We start from the raw sequence: 13,549 nt of genomic DNA, 5'->3' as shown, positions 1-13,549 counted from the left end.
GCTGCCTCAGTAGTTTTATTTTATTTTTTCCATTTAAATTAATCAAATGAAATTGACCATACACTGCATATTGTAGGTACCGATGTAGGATTTTAATTTGAGACAGTTTGCTACAGCAAGAAAATAATGCTGCAGCAACAGGAAATTATTATGTGGATTATAATTGAACACAACATTTTTGTAGGGGTTGATACGTGTAATGTTAGGTCAAATCAAAGTGGAAACTACAAACTTTAGAAGCAGGGCAGGAAAATTCTCATCAACAAAAGAGTGATCAAATTAAGATCCTACATCTGTATACAATATGAACATGGGTAATTTCACACAGGAGGTCCAACATTTGCAACAGCTATTCAGATCATCTCAGAGTTATCCTGAAGGACCAGAAAGGAGAAAGTTAAACCAAGTGGCCTACGTCTTTGGTGCCAATTAGGTCCCTGTGTATGAGAGCAAAGGGGGTGTGGAAGGAAGCTGCTGGAGCGGAAGAAGGAGCCACACACAGGCCTTGTTTTTTGGTGATCACGCCTCCTATTGTTTTCCCACAACAGCCGGTTCATGCGATGCCCCAAAACCCCCAGTGCGCTTCAGTGCTCTGGCTGAAATGGGCTCTCTGTTCCCTGCACTGGGCTGCCCGCCTAGCCCCTGCCTCGCTCTGACTGGTAATGACCTGAAATTAGGGCCAAGCCAGGAGGGGAGGCCCTGGGCCCTGGCCTGAAAGAAAGGAGGAGATTATCCCATTCTGCCCGGCCAGTCAGCAGTGGTGGTATTGACCAGGGCCCACCCAGGGAGAGTCCAGTGAGCTGTGAGATGGCCTGATATACATGCTTATTGAGCTGGACAGATTCCCTCACTCTCACCAGGGATAAACCCAACCGTACAAGACAATTTCTTAAACACTGCTCTGGAGATTATAGGAGTGACCCCCTCCCTGGGTGGAAACACACACAAACTGGGCAGACCTCACCCTATCCTCTGTCCAGACTACCATTGGGAGTTTGGCCAGGCTTCTCAATGTCGCTGTCCTGAGAGCCAAAAAGGGGTCATCAGGCCAAACATGTGAAAAACACTAGGAAAGTATTTAGACCTCTTGCCTTTTTCCAAATTGTTTTACGTTACAGCCTTATTCTAAAATAGGTCAAATTAATGTTTTTCTCGTCAATCTACCCACAATACCCCATAATTAATGGCAAAGCGAAAACAGGTTTTTAGAATGTTTTGCAAATGTATAAAAACGAAAAAGCAGAAATACCTTATTTACACAAGAATTCAGACCCTTTGAAATGAGACTGGAAATTGAGCTCAGGTCCATCCTGTTTCCATTGATCATCCTTGTTTCTACAACTTGGTAAATTCAATTGATTTGACATGATTTGGAAAGGCACACACTTGTCTATATAAGGTCCCACAGTTGACAGTGCATGTCAGAGCAAAAACCAAGCTGTCAGGTCAAAGGAATTGTCCATAGAGCTCTGAGACAGAATTGTGTGGAGGCACAGATCTGGGGAAGGGTACCAAAAAAATGTCTGAAGGTCCCCAAGAACACAGGGGCCTCCATCATTCTTAAATGGAAGACGTTTGGAACCATAAAGACTCTTCTTAGAGCTGGCTGCCCAGCAAAACTGAGCAATCGGGGGAGAAGGGCCATGGTCAGGAAGGTGACCAAGAACTGACGGCCACTCTGACAGAGCTCCAGAGTTCATCTGTGGAGATGGGAGAACCTTCCAGAGGGACAACCATCTCTGCAGCACTCCACCAATTAGACTTTATGTTAGAGTGGCCAGACGGAAGTCACTCCTCAGTAAAAGGCACATAACAGCACGCTTGGAGTTTGCCAAAAGGCACCAAAAGGACTCTCAGACCAGGAGAAACAAGATTCTCTGGATGCCAAGCGTCACATCTGGCGGAAACCTTTTTTATTTTTTATTTCACCTTTATTTAACCAGGGAGGCCAGCTGAGAACAAGTTCTCATTTACAACTGCGACCTGGCCAAGATAAAGCAAAGCAGTGCGACAAAAACAACACAGTTACCAATGGGATAAACAAACGTACTGTACAGTCAATAACACAATAGAAAAATCTGTATACAGTGTGTGCAAATGAAGTAAGGAGGTAAGGCAATAAATAGGCCAATAGTGGTGAAGTAATTACAATTTAGAAATTAACACTGGAGTGATATGTGTGCAGATGAGGATGTGCAAGTAGAAATACTGTTATGCAGAAAAATAAAAACAAATATGGGGATGAGGTAGGTAGTTGGTTGGATGGGCTATTTACAGATGGGCTGTGTACAGCTGCAGCTATCTGACTGAGCTGCTCTGACAGCTGACGCTTAAAGTTAGTGAGGGAGATATGTGTCCAACTTCAGTGATTTTTGCAATTGGTTCCAGTCATTGGCAGCAGAGAACTGGAAGGAAAGGGGGCCAAAGGAGGTGTTGGCTTTGGGGATGACCGGTGAAATATACCTTCTGGAGCACGTGCTACGGGTGGGTGTTGCTATGGTGACCAGTGAGCTGAGATAAGGCAGAGCTTTACCTAGCAAAGACTTATAGATGACCTGGAGCCAGTGGGTTTGGCGACGAATATGTAGCGAGGACCAGCCAACGAGAGCATACAGGTCGCAGTGGTGCGTAGTATATGGGGCTTTGGTGACAAAATGAGATGGCACTGTGATAGACTGAATTCAATTTGCTGAGTAGAGTGTTGGAGGCTATTTTGTAAATGACATTGCCCAAGTCAAGGATCGGTAGGATAATCCATTTTACGAGGGTATGTTTGGCAGCATGAGTGAAGGATGCTTTGTTTTGAAAGAGGTTGAAGAGCATGCATTTCGTTTAACTAGCACTTAAGAGCAGTTGGAGGCCACGGAAGGAGTGTTGTATGGTGTTGAAGCTCGTTTGAAGGTTTGTTAAAACAGTGTCCAGAGAAGGGCCAGATGTATACAGAAAAGTGTCGTCTGCGTAGAGATGGATCAAGGAATCACCCGCAGCAAGAGCGACATCATTGATATATACAGAAAAGAGTCGGCCCGAGATTGCCAGTGGTCCAGACAACAGGCCCTCTGAGTTGACACACTGAACTCTATCTTAGAAGTAGTTAGTGAACCAGGCAAGGCAGTCATTAGAGAAACCAAGGCTGCTGAGTCTGCCGATAAGAATACGGTGATTGACAGAGTCAAAAGCCTTGGCCAGGTCGATGAAGATGGCTGCACAGTACTGTCTTTTATCTATGGTGGTTATGATATCGTTTAGGCACAACCTGGCACAATCCTTACGGTGAAGCATGGTGGTGGCAGCATCATGCTGTGGGGATGTTTTTCAGCGGCAGGGACTGGGAGACTAGTCATGATTGAGGGAAAGATGAATGGAGCAAAGTACAGAGAGATCCTTGATGAAAACTTGCTCCAGAACGCTCAGGACCTCAGACTGGGCAAATGTTCACCTTCCAACAGGACATCAACCCTAAGCAAGACAACACAGGAGTGCCTTTGGGACAAGTCTCTGAATGTCTTTGAGTGGCTCAGCCAGAGCCCAGACTTGAACCTGATCTAACATCTCTGGAGAGACCTGAAAATGTCTGTGCATCGACGATCCTTATCCAACCTGACAGAGCTTGAGAGGATCTGCAGAGAAGAATGGGAGAAACTCCCCAAATACAGGTGTGCCAATTTTGTAGTGCCATACCCAAGAAGATTCAAGGCTGTAATCGCTGCCAAAGATGCGTCAACAAAGTACTGAGGAAAGGGTCTGAATACCGTTTTATAAAAAACAGTTTTTGCTTTGTCATTATGGGGTATTGTGTGTAGGGGCTCTGCACCTAATACTATTTAATCAATTTTAGAATAAGGCTGTAACGTAACAAAATGTGGAAATAGTCAAAGGTTCTGAATACTTTCCGAATGCACTGTTTTGGCATTTGCTGCATCGCGTCACATGGTGAGGGAATTAAAACTCAACCCTAGGTCAACACTATCCACTACAGTTCTGAGGTCTCTTGGCAACAGGTTTTATTTCCCATCTAGTGATAAAGTTGATGTTGGCAAACTTTAAGGGGAATCGGCTATTTTATTGAAGTATATTCAAGATATTTTGACTATGGTTCTAGAATACCTATAGGCCTATTTGTTTATTGTAAGGGATGGCAGGTTGCCTAGCAGTTAAGAGCGTTCGACCAGCAAATGGCTTAAATGTATTTCATATGTTCAGTTATATTCAGATGAACGGTACATTTCAGTGATGCCACAGTTACACTAAACACTCCAGAGGTTTTTGCCATGCAAAGTCTGCAAATTACTTACACCACAAAGACCCAACGTTGATGTCTGTCCCTGGATTACAATTGCTGTATGTTTGAGTTGTTTTTACATTTATTGTGAGTCATATCTACCTAATGTGGAAAAATCTCAAATCTAAATTCCATAATTCTCTATTTTTTCTATGAATTTCAACTACCTGGACCGCAATATGTGCGACCAGACAACTCCTGTGAGCGAAATCTCCTCAACCAAATGTTGTATTCTATTTGAATTAATATCCCCATTTACTATGGTGTATCATATGCACTGATCCTATAGCCACTAGTGACACAAGAATGACATTCTATGGCAGCAAATCAGTTCCTCCCTGTAGGAAAGTAAAAGTAGAGTCCTATAGACTCTAATCAAAGGGATAGACGTCGGCCATTGTCCTTTAATTGAGGCACTGTTGGTCAGTTAGTAGTGGCAGTTTGTTTGTAGGCAAAGTGTGGTGCCTAACAACCCCAAACATTACTGACACAAAGGACCTTTACAATGACAGAGCAGTATACAATGCATGCCTATGTCATTCATTACCAGTTCCAGCAAATATAAGAGTCAAAAGAATAACACAGGGAATTTTATTTAACAATTTCCATAATTCTTTTTTAGAAGATCCTATCAATGATTAGATTAAATATTATTCAACATGAACGGCAATTCCTCTTTTTTTATTGGAATAATGTATGCTATATTCAGAGTATTAAAAGGAATAATGTATGCTATGTTCAGAGTATTAAAAGGAATAATGTATGCTATATTCAGAGTAGTAAAAGGAATAATGTATGCTATATTCAGAGTAGTAAAAGGAATAATGTATGCTATATTCAGAGTATTAAAAGGAATAATGTATGCTATATTCAGAGTATTAAAAGGAATAATGTATGCTATATTCAGACTATTGAAGGAGGGAAAAGGAGGTTAAATGCTCAGGTACAGAACATTTCTTTAATTTTGACTGATAAATATTCTATTGTGTTGTGTGTTGTATCATTTTCAAGTTGAATTGACACATTATACAACCATGTAGCTGTTTAAGCCATGAGATATTGGCATAATAGCCACAGTGTATTGTGGTTTCACAGATAAAATGACACGGTTATGTTTATAATTACAGACTAGAGGAGAGGGGACGTTGTCCCATTCTGCCCAGCCAGGGAATTTTTATTTATGTGTTTAGTTTAGTGCACTGATAGAATCAAAATAGTTTTTTGGCCTTCCCAATAGGAGAACCATTTTTGGTTCCAGGTAGAAGAACCCTTTGGGTTCCATGTAAAACCATCTATAGAAAGGGTTCTACACAGAACCCAGAAGTGTTCTTCAAATGGTTCTATGTGGACAGCCAAGGAACCCTTTTTGGTTCTAGATGGCAACTTTTGAGTGCAGGATACATGCTCATGTGAATACGTGCTCACAGAAAAGTGATTTCCTTCCCTGCAAAATGTCCCATGTTTACGACAAACAGACTGGCATCTGTACAAACCTTTGTAGTCTTTATCAAAATGGCTATTTAAAAAAAAACACCACACAATGGACTCATTATGGATCAAAATGAAGTGCCTCGCACAGTAATTGTATATATTTACCGTGTATACTAAACATATTGAGTTGCATATACCTTCCTAATATTTAGTTGCACCCTCTATTTTGCCCTCAGAACAGGCTCAATTCGTCAGGGCATGGACTCCACAGTTGTCAAAATCCTTCCACAGGGATGCTGGCCCATTTTCACTCTAATTTCTCCCACAGTTGTGTCAAGTTGGCTGGTGGACCATTCTTGATACACACAGGAAACTGTTGAGCATGAAAATCCCAGCAGGGTTGTAGTTCTTGACACACACCGGTGTGCCTGGCATCTACTACCATACCCCGTTCAAAAGCACTTACATTTGTCTTGTCTCTTGGCGGAGGGAACGCAACACCCTGCTACAACTCAACTCCCCATGGAGTGAAAAAGGTACGTGGTCAGAGGAAAGGACAAGGGACAGAGAAAAATACAGTTTACAGGGAATGTATTATTCCTTAACACGGTAAGGTTGGGAAAAGGGGCTGGATGGAACCAAAGCAAAAAAAGTAAAAGATTTACCTGCATACCAACTCATTCCCTAATCTTTTACCACCTCCTGGTGCACTAACCAAAATACATGGGGTGGTCCGCCCAGGTCTTACCTAGTGTGCATAGACAGAGTAAATACTACGGGTTATGTATGCCGCAGGCCTCTTGCCTAAACACTCCCCCCCCAGAACAAATACATCAAAAATAAAAAAAATTACAATTTCAATAATCAAAAACACTAAGTCCTTTTGGCACACACATACCTCAGAAACAGCACTTACAAAATACTTTCAACAAAACTTTCACTGACCAATAACTAACACAGGATATCAAAGACGCTCCCTCCTCCTGACAAAGGAACACTGGCTTTTATCCAGCTGTAGAAGGAGTTGGTAATTGAAGACAGCTGTTTCCCCTGACGAGAGGGAGGGTTCAGAGCTCCAATCATCGATGGGACCGACCAATCAGCTGCTTGAGGAATCCAGAATTCCATTTCCTGAAATACGCACACACATACAAACCCACAACAACACAGAAACTGGGGAACGTAACACTTGCCCATTCACCCTCTGAATGGCACACATACACAATCCATGTCTCAATTGTCTCAAGGCGTAAAAATCCTTCTTTAACCTCCCCTTTATCTACACTGTTTGAAGTGGATTTAACAAGTGATATCAAAAAGGATAATAGCTTTCACCTGGATTCACCTAGTCAGTCTTTAATGGAAAGTGCCGGGGTTCATAATGTTTTGTAGGGTCAGTAATGTTCTCAGTGCTACTGTACAGGGCCATAGAGGTAAGGTGCGCAACTCACTGCCAGCTTCAGGGTAAATTGCACTGATATCAATTTGTGGTCATTTGCAAGAAAATCTGTCTATTTTGTTTCCAGACCAGGACACAGCTTTCCATCTAAATCAATTCTGTTCCTTCCTTCCTTCATGTTTTTATAGTACAAGTTAATCTACTGAATACATTTTATCGCTCATGATTTTGAAAACGTTTAAATTCTTACAATCCCAAATCTTATATTGTGAAGTTGTACTGAATACATTTCATTTCCTGTGCTGTTATTTCTATTTTCATGGGGGGTAATTCTGTGTACTAGCTACTGTATCTATGGGACTGCTCTGAGTTCAGGGGTCACCTCCCTAACTCTATGGACTTGGTGGCCCAGACAACTAATGAAAAGAACAAGCTCAGCCCAGAGGCTGCAAGGATGTGCAAGGAGGTGCAAGTGGGGTGCAGGAGAAGGACAAGAGGGGCTCGAGGAGTGTGAAGTGGGGGATGGGGGTGTGTTCAGGAAAGTCTGAGAACTTGGAGGCGCAGTTTGTCATGCTAACCATGAAGCTATTGAATGTGGACGCAGGGAGCAGAAGGTTCACAGGACCCTGGCTTTTCTCATGCAAAGTCTGTCCGACGCACCGACCATCCCCCTTGGAAAATACATGGCTGTTTAAAATTAGCCCCGTCTTAATGCAGTAGGCAGGGCAGAGCCCCACACATTGCTGAGGAGTCCGCCTCTGTCTATACTCTGTGTCCACGGCATGTCAACAGAGACACGGGTATGTGGGGAAACAATGGTGCACCAACATTTCATAGTAGAGTAGAGTCTGGAGGGGAGAGTGACTGAAAGGAGAGAGGGAGAGAGACTGGGAGGGAAGGGAGAGAGACTGGAAGAGAAGGGAGAGAGACTGGCCAGGAAAGGAGAGAGACTGGGAGGGAAGGGAGAGAGACTGGGAGGGAAAGGAGAGAGACTGGGAGGGAAGAGAGAGACTGGGAGGGAAGGGAGAGAGACTGGGAGGGAAAGGAGAGAGACTGGGAGGGAAAGGAGAGAGACTGGGAGGGAAAGGAGAGAGACTGGGAGAGAAGGGAGAGAGACTGGGAGGGAAGGGAGAGAGACTGGGAGGGAAAGGAGAGAGACTGGGAGGGAAAGGAGAGAGACTGGGAGGGAAGGGAGAGAGACTGGGAGGGAAAAGAGAGAGACTGGAGGGAAGGGAGAGAGACTGGGAGGGAAGGGAGAGGAGGGAAGTGAGATCAGATGCAAAGCTACTCCATCAACAGCAAATGTACGAGTGGGAATGAATGCATTTCAACTCATTCTGTTTCCTTTACACCACCGCCACACAGCTAAAGCACGTGTTGAACTCTTCATTCCCTAGCCATGCACCCCAACATCTTTTCTTATCGCTTTCTTTCCCCCTCCTTTTTGAAAAGGCAGTGACATGAGTTAACCTCAACTCCTGCAGTAGCCTCAATGATCTGAACGTCATGAAATTGTTGCATTTTATTGTGATATAATAAAAGCATTATTTTCTTTCCCAACATTGATTTATTTATCTCATGCACAATACTGAATTAAAAACGTGACTTTACATTTTTTACGCAATCAGAAATATGGAGGGAAAAACATTGGTGTTTTCCTCATTACTCTGAATGTTCAAAACCTTCACAACCTCAATCCTAATATTGATTTGCAACCCCTTTTCCCATCAGAACAGCCTCAATTCGTCGGCCATGGACTCTACAAGGTGTCGATAGCGTTCCATAGAGATGCCGGCCCATTTTGACTCCAATGCTTCCCACAGTTGTGTCAAGTTGACCGGATGTTCTTTGGGTGGTAGACCATTCTTGATACACAACCAGCAGCGTTACAGTTCTTGACACACTCAAACCAGTGCGCCTGGCACCTACTACCATCCACCGTTCAAAGGCACATAAATATTTTGTCTTGCCCATTCACCCTCTGAATGGCACACATACACAATCCATGTCTCAATTGTCTCAAGGCTTAAAAATCCTTCCTTAACCTGTCTCCTCCCCTTCATCTACCCTGACTGAAGTGGATTTAACAAGTGACATCAATAAGGGATCATAGCTTTCATCTGGATTCACCTGGTCAGTCTATGTCATGCAAAGAGCAGGTGTTCCTAATGTTTTGTACACTCAGTGTTGGTTTTCCATTGGTGGAGTGTCATATGGAGCAGCTGCAGTCTCCTCTCTGCTTTCTGTTTTCTCTTCTCATTCTTAAGGCTCTGTGGAGCTGCAACTCATTTGCTCTTAGTTCAGTGGATGTCAGGATTAAACAGATGTAGTTACATGTTAAATGTCTTCTATGGGGAAAATGTCATTTATATTAAACATTCAAATTCAAGAACTACATTTATTTTCATTCGTATTCACACTCTTACGATGAAAATAGACATACTTCCACTAAGGGCTTCAAGTTTAAGTTAGAATTTGGAATAGGAGCCCTATTGAAGTGTGTGTGTTTGTGTTTGTGTTTGCGTGTGCGTGTGTGTGCGTGTGTGTGCGTGTGTGTGCGTGTGCGCGTGACAGAGGGAGATGAGAGAAAAAGGGAGAGAAAGAGAGAGAGAGAAATAAAAATGTAGAGGGTGAGTGGGGGTATATAACTAGATTTATGTGTGCTTAGTTCTAGACCAGTGAGGGAGTTTCCATTTGTGAGCGTGACCCCTCCCCTGCACTTGGAACAGCAGTATGGAGGCTGTATTTGATTGAGTGAAGCCCAGTGCAGCCTGAACACTCCCTCTAATGGAAGTATTGAGCCCAGCAGCTCCGTAATGCAGTGACCTCAGTGCTTTTACAACGCTGCCAGCCGATAAGTGGCAATATGCTGTATCTTATAGAATTAACAAGACTGAGGTAGGGAGAGTGGGCTGGGGCTGAGGTGGGGGAGGCGACATCTTATAGCACTTGAGAATATCGCCTGTATGAACGAAGGGATTTATCCCACATTTTTGACTGAGACTTTATTGTCTTGTGCATTTTGATTTGATGTTTTTTCTCACTGTCCTTCTTGATGTTTTAGAGTTTTTGTCTGGCTTCCTTTACAAGGCTATTTATGTTCCCCATAAGTGTTTTTAATGCGGTGGAATGTATGAAAGCTACTGTAGGAGTGGCCGTTGCTTTTGAACCTGACAGTGGCTGGCTATCAAAGTGACTGCACAGGATTTTACCCAGCATGCCTTTGCAGTGCCACAGGGTTGTCTGTCTCCACTGATGGGCAGCCATATTCGACCCCTCTACTGAGCCTCTACACTCTGGGTACAGGCTCAAAGTGTTAACAATACGGCGTTTCACATTGCTCCATTTTGCATTGTATCCCTACATGTCTATACCTGGTAATGTAGCATGTGCCAAAATCCGACTGCATTTTCAAGGGAGCGCAGTGGACCCAATGCACCCTCATCCGGAAAGGCACCCACAGCCGTTGTATTATTCCGTGGGAAACGATATTAACCAGACATGTTTCCTCTGTCTTGACACATTCAAATCAGATGCATTTCCAAGCAGCTTTTATTCCTGCATACCTCCCAGTATAACCTCCTCACCTCTCCCACACAGCCATGGGATATGAAGGGAGAGGGAACCGGGGTGCGGATGTGTGAACCGTCATTGTTTGCTGCCTGCGTTCCAGGGCTGGATAGCAAATTATTCATGCATGATTTGAATAAATGCAAATTCGTCGGTCTCCTTTCTGGCACAGTTACAGGTACCTATGGCAACCGCGCCTCCACCAAGCATCCCTGTCCCCTCCCCACTCTCACAATCCCAGGCCCCCTTCGCCCATTTTATTTCCTGGTTCTATTGTTTAGATTGTGGCGATACCAGGGTGGCTGCTAACTGTAGGGTGGCAAGGTATCCCAGAATTCACAGTCAAGGTCAAGGGCAGAAGGAGGGAGGCAGGGAGGCAGAGAGGTAGGGAGGCAGAGAGGTAGGAATGCAGAGAGGCAGGGAGGGATAGAGACAGAGTCCTCTCTCCAGCCAAGCGGTCGGTCAGTCAGTCTGTCAGGCTGCAGCAGACACCCAGGCTTACACCCACTGGTGTATATCATTAACTGGAGGGGGGTGAGGTGGCGCCATCGCTCCACATTGGCCACAGTATCATCTCAACCATACTTTGAGGATCACAGCACATGCGCAGTCCATTTAGTGGACCGACTGAGGCAATACCACTCCTCTCATCTTTTGAAACCCGTGGCCAAAAGCACACTGAAGCAAATGCATTTGCTGAATAAAAGATTCCGAGATAACGCAGAAGGTGAAGGTATACTTTTTTTGGCTGGAATTTGCCTGGTAATTTAAGGGACTACTACAATTGTTGTTTTAAATGTAGTTTCAAAAAATCTATTTCTAAAATGAATTGAGATATCTGCAATGGTTATCTGTGCTTGTGAGGCAGATATGCCCTTAAGTGCAGCGTCAGTTCAGTTCAGCTCTGACATCGTGACACCTCACAGGTTGACTTATAATTGATATTTATTGATATTTGATATTTATTTATATCAAAGAAAGAACTCAAGGTTGAAAGTCTCTATGAAATGATGCATGACTTGGCTGAACTGCAGTTTGTCTGTGGAACTACAAAGACTGGAATGGGTTTGAGCCCAATTACCATGTTTTAAAAAAATAAAATAGAATGTATCTTTTGAAGACGTGTAAGATATTTTCATGATATTTATTCAGCCACTGTGGTCCATTGCCATAGTGATATCAAGAGCTTGGGACTATAAGGTTCTATCTGCAAAAAGATGATTCTCAGACAATTGGCTTTAAAGTACAGAACCCTCATCAATTTGAAAGGTGTCAGCAATTTTCTTTATCTTGTGTTCTTTTGAACTTATCAACATGAATTGGGGGTATTTAGAGTACTATAAAGGTAAAGAACATTGAACAGAAAAAGTCTGTGTCAATAACTAAATGTTGCCAAAAATGCTTTATAGAACCTCATAGTCCCAATCTCTCAATATGTAGAATAACCAAACAGAATATTTTTTTTTTTACTGCCCTGCAGTTTTGCATTGTAAGTTTACTTTTAATCCATATATTTGCATATTTCAAGACGTGGCATATGAGGGTGGGACTGGACCATACCCAATGGACTGGACCATACCCAATGGACTGGACCATACCCAATGGACTGGACCATACCCAATGGACTGGACCATACTTTTCTCATCAATCATTTTGAAAAAAACTTTGAGGTAAAAACTGTAACTCAATTGATTCTTCATCGTTAAGACAGTGGATGAATCAAATGCACTACTATTTAAATATTGAAAAAATTTGGGCTACAGAGAGAAACATAACAGCATCATTTGAGGCCATATGGCATTGTGTTACAAGCACTGGAAAGTTCCAGGGGATGAAGGGGGAGTGGGAGTGTGGTTGCGAGACATACGTGATGTGCATTGTTGGGGTAGGAACAGGTGGGTCTGAGCAGGTGTGATGTCATTGAGTCTGTTTATTGTCTTTTGTTTATGTATGTTCTATATTGTTAGAAAATACAATAAAAATGATTTGCACTGCACACTGGTGGGTGTAGAATCGTGTATAAAGGTCTAATTTTAGTAATAACAATGATCCTACTCAAACCCCACAGTGACCAGTGTGAAGGTCAAATTCAGGGCAGGCAGGCAGGTTGTGATCAGAGGCTGAACTAACTAACTACTGCCATCTAGTGATACTTTACATCAACCTACTGCCTATGGCTCCAATGCCACAATCAGAGGTCAAGTCAACATATAACGAACAATGGTACTTTCTAATGATTTTCTAATGAAAAACTACAATAACTTTAATATTATTTTCCATTTGGACAGTTATTTCAGGTCAACAAATTATGACTTGACTTCCAGTCTATCAGATAATAAAATGTCTCGGTGTTCTGCACATACGGTGTACCGTTTCAGCCACAGCTTTCAGTTTGCTGAACACTTGGCTCCACCTTGTGGACAAATGGAGATATTGTTTTGTGTTACCAAAATACGTATATTTCATGCACGGTGGTGATTAAATCAACTCAAGTTTTATTAGTCAAACGTGCCGAATACAACAGGTGTAGTAGACCTTACAGTGCTTACTTACAAGCCTCTAACCAACAATGCAGGTACATATTATTGTAACGACCCTGGGTTTATAAGCGCGGAAATCGATACAGCCGCACGACACTGCCGCTCGACCTTTGAGCCCTCACCTCGGGCTCAAAGGTCGAGGGTTCGAGACCTGCTTCCTGCTGTTTCATTACATTGGTGTCAGAGGTGATCGGACCTTGCATCCACGACAGTGCGTGTGCTTGGCCGGTGAGCGCGTTCCTGTAAGACGTAGAGTCGCAAGCTAGCGCGAGGACGCGCTCTTTGAAAGGAGGAAGTAGAGTAAAGACCCTAACTTTATAAGCCCGG

Source organism: Oncorhynchus kisutch, linkage group LG13 (assembly GCF_002021735.2).
Source record: "Oncorhynchus kisutch isolate 150728-3 linkage group LG13, Okis_V2, whole genome shotgun sequence".
NCBI lineage: Eukaryota > Metazoa > Chordata > Actinopteri > Salmoniformes > Salmonidae > Oncorhynchus > Oncorhynchus kisutch.
This window is presented reverse-complemented; position numbering follows the sequence as displayed.